The sequence below is a fragment of the Protopterus annectens genome, chromosome 9.part0 (genome assembly GCF_019279795.1).
Source record: "Protopterus annectens isolate FY-2018-M chromosome 9.part0, PAN1.0, whole genome shotgun sequence".
NCBI classification, from domain to species: Eukaryota; Metazoa; Chordata; order Ceratodontiformes; family Protopteridae; genus Protopterus; species Protopterus annectens.
The window spans coordinates 928,953,283-928,966,743 of NC_056743.1; the positions used below are offsets into that span (position 1 = coordinate 928,953,283).

Genomic DNA, 13,461 nt, shown 5'->3' on the forward strand with positions numbered 1-13,461 from the left:
CCCTATTTTTGGGACTGTATTCCCCCATTATTGGCTTCGTCCAGGATTTTTGTGCTAAGGTTGAGGAGCTATGGTGAGAACTGAATTCACCAAATATGTTTGGGTGCTGTATTCCCCCATTACTGGCTTTGTCCAGGTGTTTTTTGCCAAGAGGTTGAGAGCTATGGTGAGAACAGAATTCACCGAATATGTCTGGGGGCTGTATTCCCCCATTATTGGCTTTGTTCAGGTGTTATGTGCTAAGAGATTGACAGCTATGGTGAGAACTGAATTCACTAAATGGCAGCCATTTAAGTTTCAGTCTTCCTCTCTTTCATAAAACAGCTGATTTGACATAGTGGCATATTGCTTTGACTGTTTTGCATAAGGTCCTGGGTTCAAAACTTGGCAGTGAAATGTTTGGTGGTAACACAGCATTTTATTCTAGCAACTTTCCAACATTATACAAGCAATGTTTAAAATGTGTCCCTGGTTTTGGGGCTTTTCTCCCCCCGCCCAATAAATTTTGGCTTTTCCCAGATTTATTATGTTGCAAAGTTCAGAAATACAGCTGAGTGTCGAGTGGATTTTACAAGGAGCTAAGAGATGCAGGGGAACAAAAGTTTAGTGCTGAGTTTGCTTGCATTGTTAATAGCACAACAGGTAGTATACTTGCTTTTGATGCAGAAGGCTGTGGGTTCTACTCCCAAAGTCGGTAGATGCATTGCTGATACTGTACTGTGTTGTAAAGGGGGTGGATGCTGCAGTCCTTTTTGGCGAAGATACCTAGTAACTATGAACTTATCAGTTTGCCATCCATTCTCTATTGCAATATTACTAGCAATTTATTCCTCAAGGGCAACAGGCACTTTATTTGTAGTTGAAACAATGAAATAGAAAGTTGTTTGCTAGGAGCAACCTCTTCATTAATTAGAAATCTCTTTAATGTGGAATTATTTTGATGAATTTTACTTCTTCAGAGATTGTGCATATTTACTGGTGGACTGAAGACGTTTGAGTACACTTTTATGATGGAAATGTTCTGAATTGGGCAGTTTTATCTTTATTGGTGCATGCATTTTGTTTCGTTTACTGGAAAAATGTTCAAAACAATAAATTTAAAATGGCCTCTAGCAACTGTACTGTATTGTACAAGGAATATAACTTAATGCAATCAGGAAGGTGTATCAAACAGCACGTGTATTTTTCGGTATACATGCATTTGCTCGAACGAGTGATGTGCGAACGTGACGACAGCAGAAACTCGAGGAATGTTGAATCTGCAGATGTCGAACCAGAGATTACCAAACGCTGGCCAGGCTACTATTCCCCCCTCTCGACCCATGGTAACACTTGTTTCAGCGGTTGTGCGATCGGAATTTCGAATTCAAAGTTGTGCGTGCCATTCCGAGCATTCGGGCGTATGAGATTTGACATTTAGGTTCGGAATTATGACAGATCGACCTTCAGTCCCACGACCAAATGCATGCAAACTGTATTTTTCATGTGCAAGGGGCCTATGATTTGAGAAGAGCCCAAAGTTAATCTTTATCTGCCACTGGCAAAATGTATTTTCTTTGAATGTGGGTTTCAACGCTGTTTCAATGAATGGAAGTTTTAAGGGCAAAGAAGTTTTAATGCTAAGTCTATTTTCATTGTGGGACTGCATTGCTTTGTTTAGCAGATATCTATTAGTGTTTGTGCTGAAAAATGCAAAATAAAACTTTCAAATGAAATCCAAATCATCGCAGAAGTAAAGCAGTATGCACATTACAGTGTTTATGGTAAATGGGGTGAAATAACCAAGGAATGGGACATTGGAATGGTTGCAGGGGAGAGGCTCCATTCAACCATGATTTTGTGAGGGAGGAAGGGCAGCAAACTCAAAGACAGCCCCAAATGAACTATACCTCTCACCTGTCCAGAATTTTGCAGAATGAATAGATTTTTTGCTTCTTATTTTTGGTTTGTTCCTCACAAAATTTGTGGTTTTCTGGCAAATCCTTTAGGAATGATGTCACTAAATAATGACAGACATTGAGTTTCAGACATCATAACCTTCAGAAAAATGCATGCTTAAGCAAGACCTGTTATTCTATCAACTGTCTTAAGTTTATACAAGAGCAACATTTAGTACTGTTTGTATGTTCCCACAATATATTTGGCCCTGTCCAGATTTCCTGCATTAAGAGGTTGAGAGGTACATGCAAATAAATTGCTTTATAGAATTAGGAATATCCAAACCTCTCAACTGTCCCCAATTTTGGCTCAAAATGTTGCTCTCCCCCTAAAAAGCCCTCCGCAAAATGGCAATTTTGGAAGAAAACGTGGATGGTTTACAATTATAAATAACTGTAATGTATATATTACTTTTATTTCAGAAATGCATGTAGATTCTCTTATTTTGTCAGCTGCTCAAGTTAACAGTGCCCCAGCTGTATTGTGTGGCAATTTTATATTTTTGCATCACATTGTTGGTCCATTTTTCATAAATTGTGGTTTTCTGGCAAATTAGTGGCAAATCATTAAAGATTGAAGTTAGAAAATAATTGCAGACATTTGAGTTTCAGATTTCACACCCTTCAGAAAATTCATATTAATGCAAGACCTACTACTATTCTATGCAAAGAAAGAATGGAGAAAGGAGATTTTACAAACAGGGAGGACTGCAAGTAGGGGTAGAAAAACTAGACAGGATGGAGATAAAATTTACTGGAAAAATAGCAAAGAAACCAAAGTAATGGGAGCAAATAACTAAGAAGGGAAAAGCCACAGTGGGATGAAGCCAAGCAGAAGTATGGACTGCAGGTGTGGGGCTTCCTTCCCTACCAGAGATTGATATCAGAGTATAGGCATAGAGAAAGGGATAGGAGTTTTAATGAAAGACCGTCTCTAGCTGAGTTTGCAGTTCAGTCTAGAACAGAAGCTGTGGCTAAAAATTGGACAATTAGGATGCCATATAAAATAATGCATGGCAACTAAAAGAATCCATCAAAAGAAGTTAGAAAAGAGGTAGAAAATGAGAATGAAAAGGCAAAGTACACGAAAACAATGGCAGGGATATTTGTATGCCTGCCAAGTATTCAACAAAATATAGACGGTTTATGATTTTTGCACACTAGTGTCTGGATAGGTATTTTTATACCCCAAGCAGAATTAAGAGAATGTTCCCACAGGTAGACAGCATTGACTGGAGGTGCGTTGGGAAACCGATGTTTACCTGTGACCATTGTTGAGTAAGCGGCAAACTGATAGGTTTTTAGAAATTCCCTTCAGGGTATTTTGTCAGAAATTTAGGAGCAGCAAATTATTTTAACTAAGGAAATGATTCCTTTGCGTTGGGATATAAAAAAATGAATTGCCTTGACACAGTAAGGGTCTAATAAATTTAATGTTGTTAGCTGCCAAAAAAAGCAATTACTAGAAAATGGAAATCACAAACAAAATCAACTGTAACAGAATCATTGAAAGTTGCAAAAGAGATAAATGCATTAGAAGTGAGATCTTTAGGAAAGGGAAGGGGCAAACTGCACAAAAGTAAATGCAATCCATGGGAACAATGCATACAAAATAATGTACAGGATGAGGAGGAGTGATTTCAGGGAAAGCAGAACTTGAGTAATCTATGTAGTGTTAGAAAAATTAAGGCAGAAATCACATTTGTATAATGTATGAAAAACCTCTGTAATGGTTTGTTTAATCTTGCATAATTGATGTCACTATATAATATGTGGTATTAATAAAGCTGTTTAAAAGAAACAAAATCATAGTAGAGGTTCAAAAATTATAAATGGCTAAACAGTAAAAGAATACTCCTTCATGCTCTCAGAATATGAACTTCATATACTTCAATACACTAAACCATACCTCTGAACTATACAGATTTTCGCAGAATGTTCAGATTTTTGCCTGATAATTTTGGTCTGTTACGTTTAAAATTTGTGGTTTTCTGGTATATGACTGCCAAATCTTTGAGGACTAAAGTAAGAAAACAACGGCAGACATTTGAGATTCAGACTTCATATCCTTCAGAAAATTCACGCTAACTTTCTAAGTTGGTAAGAGCATTATTTAAAACTTGTCCCTAATTTTTGGGCCTTTGTTCCCCATTATGTATGGCTGTGTCCAGATTTCTTGCTCAAAGAGGTTGAGAGCTATGCGACTGTACACATAAATTAATGCTTACACTGACATGCATCCCCAGTGCTATGTAAGTGGATTTAATGTGACAATAGCTATACATGGCTTGTCTACATGTCACAGAGTTCACATTCCCTGAGTGTCAAGTGCCTGAATCATAAGAAGCTGAAAAACAAAACACTGCTGTTTGCCATAGGAAATCATACCCATTGTGGTTTCTATTTGAGCACCAAAAACGATTTCATTTTTGGGGAGATTTCCCACATTTTCATGCCTGCGCACCCATACAGCTGGTATATAGAAGTTCAAGTGATGTGCAGAGCTTGCACCAATGCAAAAAAAGATTTTAGTTTGCGTTTTCAGTTGTATTGTGGACATTTGTGATTACCAATGCGGTTCTTTGGTCTCTTGTTATATTTCACAGTGGAACCAGCATAAGTGTACAGCTGCTCAGAGAGAAAATGCAAAACTACTTTGTTATGTGTTTTATAATGCTATCATAACATTCAGAGAAGTCAAGTAATTTTCAGTATGATAATATGTTCAAATAAAACATTACTCTGAACCAAGTGACAAGTTGCCACCAAAATGACAGACTATCTTATAGAATATAAAGCCAAAACCAGCCAAAAACAAAGCTACATAGAGAATGTAAGAATACTGCAAATTAATCTGACTTTTAAAATATAATTAGTCTACAGAATCAACTTCAATCTAAAACTAAATGCTAATTCATTTATATTCCAAGCTTACTCTGAAGATAAACATAAAAATGTAATTGATTTTTAGTATATTATGCAACTATTACTTTCAAGTTGCTGGTTATGCAATTTTACTGTATCAATTCACTCCACAGCCTCATAAAGAAAAAGAAGTTATGTCTTACCATAACGTTCCATCTGAGTTGTTGATCTTCTTCAAGTCATCACTGATAGGTTTGGTTTCGAGCCCTCGGAACCGAGTCAGCCTTATACCACGCTTGCGTGCACCAAAAACTCTCGAGCTAAGCTGCTACCCACAATGCCCTTCACTCAGTTACCTCAGATCGAGTTTGCATGCAACATATAGAAGAAACAGAAAGTCAGAGGCCATCTCTGTGCATAAACCCTGAAACACCACAAAGACCCAAAAGATCCACCTGGAGCCTTTGGTGGGGGCCAGTGGGAGGGTGTGATGACTGGAAGATCATCAACAACTCAGATGGAATGTTATGGTAAGACATAACTTCTTTATCTGAAGTTGTTAATCTTCTTCCTATTCATCGCTGATGGGACAGAATCCCAAGCTACTTGGACAACCTAGTGGCCCTTATGGAAGAACATTCCTGAGAACCATTGAGCCAAAGGCTACTCTTCCCCTGGAGATCAGATCCAATTTGTAATGCTTGATGAAGGTATGAGGTTTAGCCCAAATGGCTGCTGCAGAGATGTCATCCATGGAGGCTCTAGAGTGGAAGGCAAAAGATAGCCCTAGTTGAGTGAGCTTTGATTTGAGCAGGCTTAGATTAATTTGTAAGCGAATGTGAGAAGGTAATGCAATCTCTGAGACATTTTGCCAAAGTAACTTTAGATACTGTACACCCCATTTTAGGACCAGAAAAGGAAATTAAATGTTTGTCCAACTTGCGAAAGGGCTTAGTTCTGTCCAGGTAGAAACGTAGTTGTCTATGAACATCCATTGAATGCAGGCAGTATTCTCCCTTGTTTGAATAATTTGGAAAGAATACAGGAAGCTCAATGGATTGATTAACAGAAAAGTCGGAAACCACCTTTGGGAGAAAGGATGGATTAGTATGAAGTGATACTCTGTCCTTATGGAAGATCAGATAGGGACTCAATGCATAAGGCTTGCAACTCAGATATTCGTCTGGCTGAAGTGACTGGCACCAAAAACAATGATTTCCATGACAGGAATTTTTGATCACGTGTCGCAGCAGGTTCAAAAGGGGGTAAAGAGAGAGACTGGAGAACCCAGATGAGATTCCATGCCTCCACCGGCTGCCTGACAGGTGGTCTGCTATGGAAAATTCCCTTGAGGAAGGTCTTGCAAAGTCAAGTGGAAATAAGTGGGACTCCATCTGAACCATTATGGAAGTTAGAAATAGCTGCTAAATGGACTCGAAAGGTGGAAACTGATGCACCATTGTCAAACAACTCAGAAAGGTAATGAAGAATAGTAGCTACGGGAGTTGAAAACGGATTTAGCATCCTATTATGTGGCCAGATAGAGAATCTTTTCCATTTGTCCCTGTAAAGTTTTCTGGTGGATGGTTTGTGGGAGGCCAGGATAACATCATGGACAGATGAGGAGAATATTTGCTGCCTGGCAACTAATGGAAGTAGAGTAGCCAAGCCATCAGCTTGAGAGTGGAAAGATTCGGTGGAGTCAGCCCTTGTGGATGAGATATGAAGCCTTGACGAATATCTAGGATCCAAGGAGGTTGCAACAGGTGAGGTCGGAGGAAGGGAAAACACACTTGACCAGGCCAGAACGGGGCAACGAGGATCATTTTGCTTCTCAACTGGACAGCTTTCCTTAGAAAAAGAGGGATCAGAGGTACCGGATGATAAGCATAAGGGAGATCCAAGGGCCAATCATGAGTCAAAGTGTCTCTTGGTGACTCCCCGTGAGGGGGAAAGAGGGCAAAGTAGCTGCTGCATTTTGTGTTCGAGGGGAATGCAAAAAAGTCGAAGCATGGCTGATCCCAACGGCTGAAGATTTCTGCCGTCACACTCAGATTGAGAGATGACTCGTAAGGATGAAGGATGCATCTGCTCAACCTGTCAGCAATCATGTTGGAGCTCCCTGGGATATGTGTTGGGATTAGAAAGCGGTTGGAAGCTATCGCCCAATGCCAGATTCTCATGGCTTCGCGAAAGAGGGGGTAGGATTTGGTCCCTCCCTGTTTATGTCCCAGACAATGGACATGTTGTCCGACTGGACAGCAATCATTCCTGACAGAAGGAGCGGATGGAATGCTTGCAATGCCAATAGCACTACTCAACTCCAGGACACTGATATGCAAGCTGACCTCTATGCTGGACCACATGCCTTGGACGGACTTTCCCTGGAAGTGCCCCCCCCACCCTATCAGGCAAGCGTCTGTGGTCACTGAGACACTGGGTTCGGGAGCCTGGAAGGGGCGACAGCAAAGATTTTTGTCTGTACTCATCCAACAGAGGAGATCTTGTTTGCAGGAGTTGGTGATGAGAATCTGTGAGGTCAGGGGATGAAGATTGGATATCCACTGGGATAGAAGGAGCCATTGCAGCAGTCTCATATGTAATCTGGCTAGGGGAACAATCGGGATGGCCGCCACCATAGACCCCAGAGCCTGAAGAACTTCCCTTGCAGACACCTTTTTTTCCACAGAGTATCACTTGAACTTGTGCCCTTAATCTCTGAAGCTTGTGAGAGGGAAGAGAGACCAGACTTGTTTGAGTGTTGAGTACTGCCCGTATAAATTCCAATTGTTATGATGGCTGAAGGTTGGATTTTTCCCAGTGAATGATGATGACCAGCGACTTTGCTAGTACTAGAGTGTAGCGGAGGGCCCTGACCAGGAGGCGCTTGGTGGGGGCGGAAAGAAGCCAATCGTCTAAATACGGAAACACCTGGAATCCCTGAAGTCTCAGATGAGTTGTGACCACTGCTAGGCATTTCGTGAACACTCTGGGGGCTGTCGAGAGACCGAATGGTAGGGCTCTGAACTGGTAATGATTTTCTCCCAGCCGGAAGCGAAGGAGACTCCTGGAGCGTTTCTCCATTTTGATGTGGTAATACGCATCCCAGAGGTCTATCGAGCACATCCACAAACCCTCCCGAAGAAAAGAAAGGATGGATTGAATCGTGACCATGTGGAACTTGGTCTGAACCACTGATTTGTTTAGCTGTCTGAGATCCAAAATGGGCCTCCAGTCCCCAGTCTTTTTTGGCACTAAAAAGAATCTTGAGTAAAAACTGGATCCGCACTGGTCTGGGGGGACCTGTTGGATGACTCGTTTTTGACATAGCTTTCTTATTTCGGAAGCTGACTCCCTTTGACTGGGTGGAAGATCAGGAAGGGATTTCGGAGGTCATGGGTAAGATATCAGGGGGATGTGATAGCCTCTGGAAATTATTCGCTGCACCCATTGATTGTTTGTAATAGATAGCCAGGCAGCTAGGTGCAGAAAGAAACAAGCCCCAACTGCTTCCAGAGGAAAGCAATCGGGCAGCACTTCAGGAGCGCTGATATGGTCTTCCCCGAGAAAAAATCTCTGGAGTCCTGATTTTGGTGACCCCCTCTGCCCCGAAAGGGGCGTCTTCCATTATTTCAACCCCCTCCACCTCTGGGGGAGTCCTCACCACGTACCTCACGGAAAGGACCTTGAGAATTTTTGTGCCACATCTTTCCACTCCTCTGGTTCCTGGAGAAGGAACGTTGAGGTATGGAAAAATGTAGACCCACGGCAGACAAGATCTTCCCGTCTTGTCTGCACCTGGCTAAAGTGTCGACCTTAGAACCGAACAGAGCTAATGGTTCAATAGGGGCATTTAAAAAGGAAGACTTGAAGGAGTCCGAGAGGTCACAAATGCACATCCAGGCATGGCGTCTCATAACTACACCTGAACCCACAGCTCTAGCCGCCCCTTCAGTTGCATGGGACAGCAATCTCATGGACGAGCTGGAAATTGACTCTAGGGTGGCAAGTTGGGAAGCACCTTTATCATGTGCCCCACCCGAAACTTGACCCGTGGGGGTTCCAGAGAGCTCGGTGATGAGATCTCTCTGGAGCCTCGTAAAATGTGCCAAAAAGTTCTGAGACCTGACAGCAAAGGTCACTGAAGCAAAAACTCGCTTCCCTAACCTGGCCACTGCCCGGGACTCTCTGTTGGGTGGGTGGACAGTAGGATTTTCCTCCACAAGATCCTTTTTTGTGGCCGCCACCACCACCATAGTGTCTACTGGCAAACCTCTAGACCAATGGAGTTGATCCTCTGGAGGGGAAAGCATCTTATCTGATCTCCTGGAGATGGCCTCAACGGTGTTGGGATTCCTCCATACCAGCTGCAAGATGAGCTTAACTAACTCATCGGTGGGGGGGAGGGTCACTCAAGAAGTAGAGGGCCGAGAGTGGAAGGACTGCAGGAATATGGATTCCTCTGAGGAAGGGTTGGAGGGCTTCCAGTCACCCCTCTGCTTCAAGATTTCCAGGATGTCTCCAAATGAGACATCGTCAGGGGGTGACCATGGGGACCCTTCCCCATCATCGTAGTCCATATCTTCCCATGAGGGACTCCTCTGGGGAGTCCATGTGTTTTCTCTTACACGCCCATTTCAGAGGGGGTTCTTCGGTGGGAGCATCCAAAGAGGACTCGGAAAGGAAAATACCCTGTACAGGGGTTTCCTAGGTCTTGCTCTCTCGGAGTCCAGGGGGAGGGTGGCCTTTGATAGCTGCAGCTCGGAGGATATGGGTGGTAGTTCCGACATAGGAGGATTGCTCGAAGCAAGCACCCTTCTCCATCACCCAGAAAGCAGGCCTGCCTGAAGAGGAATGGGAGCCCGGAACCGAAGAAGACAATTTCGGAACTGGAGTCACAGTCCGCTCCCGGGAACAGAACCTCAAGCAAAACCGGGGAAGACTGAACCGGTGACACAAGCGGAACCGAAGGGCCCCACCCCCAAGCATGAGATTGAGGAAGGGTGGGTTCTGACGGAACCGATACCCAAAGGGGCCTCGGAGCCTCAGACACGGTCGTTGTCAGCACTGAGGCAAGGGGTCCTCTTGTAGACGTCGGAAATATGAGCCTCGGAACCAAGGGGTCCAAGGGAGGAGAATAGTGGGGGTTGCCAGGGCAATGGACCCACAACCCGGAGTGGGGTGGGCTCTAGGAAAATTTGTAATTCCCCTGGCGGTCAGCAGCTGATCAAAGAGGCGTACCACGTTGAATTCATATAAGCTCCTGATGGACCTTACCAATGCCCCTGAGGGGAATCTGGCCGGTCCAAAAAGGGGCTGAAGGCTTGTCCAGCAAATGGATGTGCAGACTGGGAATACTGGGTCCATGGTGGATTGACAAATGGCACAGAAGATTCCAGTTTAGAAACCGGTAGCACGGGAATAATTGGAGCCGAAGTCACAGCTCGGGTGGAGGTCAATAGCTGCTCCAAAGATGTTGCTGGAACCGACAGGGCGGAGATGGGAGACATTAGTGCTGAGGTAGAGGCAGGTAAACTGACTGGAACTGAAGTTGCAGAGGGAGCCATAGTCGTTGCTGGGACCGGCACCGACGAAGCGATCATGGCAACTTATGAATGAACCACTGGAGCCAAACTTGGAGCCAAGGTGATCGGAACCGAGGAGGCGATTCGATGCTCAGTAGAAGTCTTATAGGCCTTGCGCTTATGAATCTTGTCCCTATCACCGGCTGGTGAAGAGGGGTCAGAACGAGGATGTTTTTTGTCCACAGAAGGAGGGGATGAGACCTCTGACGCAGAAATATCCCCCAAAAAAGGAGTAGGAAGCAGGCCCTTGAGGATTAATTTATGTCTCTCATTCAGCGTCCGCTGACTGAAGCTGGAACAAATGTCACAGGGAAGTTTCACCGATAAGTGCGGAACCCCCAAACAATACACACATTCCTCATGAAGATCACTATCCGAGAGTTTACCACTGTAAGAAGAGCAGTGTTCCCCCGTAGACCCTTTCTTTTCAGACATAACAATAGCAACACACACAAAACGCTAACTAGAAAGAAAAGTCAGAGAGAGAGGGAAATACCAACAATGGTATTGGGAATACCACAAGTGTAAAAAGGGCAAATACCAACAATAGTACGATAAAAGAGATACCTGTGGGTAGAGCTGAGTGTGAAAATAGAGAAAATAATTATTTGACCGAAAAGAACTCACAAATACTTATAAAATTTGAAAACTACAACACTTAGCTGGAGAGCTCGGTGAAATGCTGTTATATGGCTGTGCGGCAAACGAGATCTGAGGTAACTGAGTGAAGGGCATTGTGGGTAGCAGCTTAGCTCATGGGTTTTTGGTGCACGCAAGCTTGGTATAATGCTGACTTGGTCCCAGAAGAGGAAATGTTACCTGGATCAATCAGGAAAGCTGCAATGACATATGTGGTACAAAACTATCCAATACAGTAAGGTACTACATCAATAACTATGAAACAGTAAGTGTAAGCAAGACAATACAAGGAGGCAGTGAATGTGTACTCTGGATAAGGATATACACCATAGCCAGGTACAACCTTGAGTCAATCAGAAGAGAGAAGTTAGATCACAACGGAAAAGCATTAAGCTTCCAAAAAACCACTGATCTGAGACCTTCCAAGGGAAAGTAAAGTAAAAAATACATCAGGTGACTGGGAAAATGCCTAAGGTACCAAGGAACACTGTACTGGTTCGAGTTGAGGAGGAGGGCTGTAAGAACAAAATGCATTTTAAGGTTGACATGGGCCCACAGTCCAAAATACCCAACAGCTGCCATAAAAAACTAAAAAGGAAGAGGGGATCTCCACATGCAGACCTGCTAGTGATGTCTGAAGCAGATACAAATGCATATACACTTCAACAAATATAACCTAGCAGTATACTAAGCAGAGAAAGGATAATAAGATCTCCTTAAAAAATCCACAGTCAAAACAAACGAGTAAAAAGGCCATAATGCAAAAGGCCTAGGAAAAATGTCATAACAAAAAGATGTCTCAAAAGGAAAAGGCTAGACCATCATTGTGACAGTTAGCTCTTTCCAGAAAACCAGAGACATGGGCTACACTATGCCTGAGCAGCTGACAGAATAGGAAGCACTGCCTACATCCTTCTGAGCTGGGAATTGCTGGTTGAAGGCTTACTGTGTCTGTTATTCTAAAAGTGTCTTAGTTCTGGTTTAGGCACTTGGACTCCAAACCAGTTATTTTACATTAAGAAGGTTAGTGGTCCACACTCCTGTGGGGGGAGTGGGTAGCCTCTGCCCTTCTGAGCTGGGAATTGCTGGTCAAAGCTTATTGTGCCTATTATTCTAAGTGACTTTGTTCTGATTTAAGGACTTGGACTCTACACGCTTGTGGTAGGAGAGGAAAGCCTCCTCCCTTCTACGCTAGGAATTGCTGGTGAAGGCTTATTGTGCCTGTTATTCGAAGTATCTTTGTTCTGGTTTAAGTACTTGGGCTCCAAAAAAGTTATTTTACATTGTGAGGCTTTAGGGTCTACGTTCTTGTGGCATTACTGTCTGGACAGACTTTTTTAAATTACTAGAGCATCTAGTTTGCTCATAACTGAGCCTTGCTCATCAAGTTCCTTGTCTTAATGATGTGTTCACTATTTAAGTTTTTTTTTCACTCCTCCCTAGTAGATCAGTAGCCATGCACTTCCTGACTCTCTCTGTGGCCAGTCTGATTGAGATTGGTATTTTGAGGCACGGCAGCAATTGCCTCATATACACTGGCCACCCACTTATTCTTAATAAAACAGATAGATATGTGAGAGGTGTAAATACATTTTAAAACTGGAGGCAAACCTCTCTCATAGAGCCAAAACTAATTGTATAGTGGGTGTCAGTCACACTTACCCCATGTCTACTGCACAGCGTAAAGACCGTATACATAAAACTACATATGCTGAGGCACTTACAGGTAACCTTACTAAAACACCAAGATCTCCTGAACAGTACAGTCAAAGAAAGGGTCCTCAGCTATCACATACACTCTACATTAAAACACCACCTGCAGCTACACATAGTTAAGACTATATCCAATGTCTCTACTGTTAAACCCTTAAGGCAAACCAGCGCACAGCAAATTTCCTGGTCATTGATGATTCTATAGTGAGGCACACCAATATCCCCCTCACCAGACTGAGCAAGGAAAGCATCAATGTTAGCTGCCTTTCTGAGGCTAGAATCCATCAGGTTACAATAGCACTCATATCACTGAACTACAGGTACCAGTATGACTCTGTCATACTCCATGTGAGTGCTAAAGACCCGAGACGTACCTCCCTTGACTATATGAAGCAAGACATGATTGTGCTTGCTGACTGTCTCTCTCAGGCAGGTATGAGCCTAGAAATGAGCAGCATATTACCTTCTCCAAAGATGATGCCACATTACCAACAGAAGATTGCTGATTTTAATAGCTGGCTTAGCTTCTGGTGTCAATCTGGGTGGCTAGGGGGTAAGAGCTACGATATTTGACAGCCTGGGAGGACATGGTTAACAGGCCAAGTTGCTTTTCCAGGGATGGTCTGCACTTATTCCTTCTAAGCTTTCGGATATTGGCAAAGACCTTTTCCACCCCCATAGTGCCTTTTTTAGGCAATGCCAAACTGATAAACCTACCAACT

At 43.3% G+C, this 13,461-nt stretch overlaps 1 protein-coding gene across 2 annotated transcripts in view; it reads right to left on the reverse strand.

The window, feature by feature from the left end:
* The window catches only part of LOC122811674 (zinc finger CCCH domain-containing protein 10-like), a 3,783,075-nt gene that overhangs the window by 905,569 nt on the left and 2,864,045 nt on the right, over window positions 1-13,461 (reverse strand). The gene's annotated exons all lie outside the window — the stretch shown is intronic.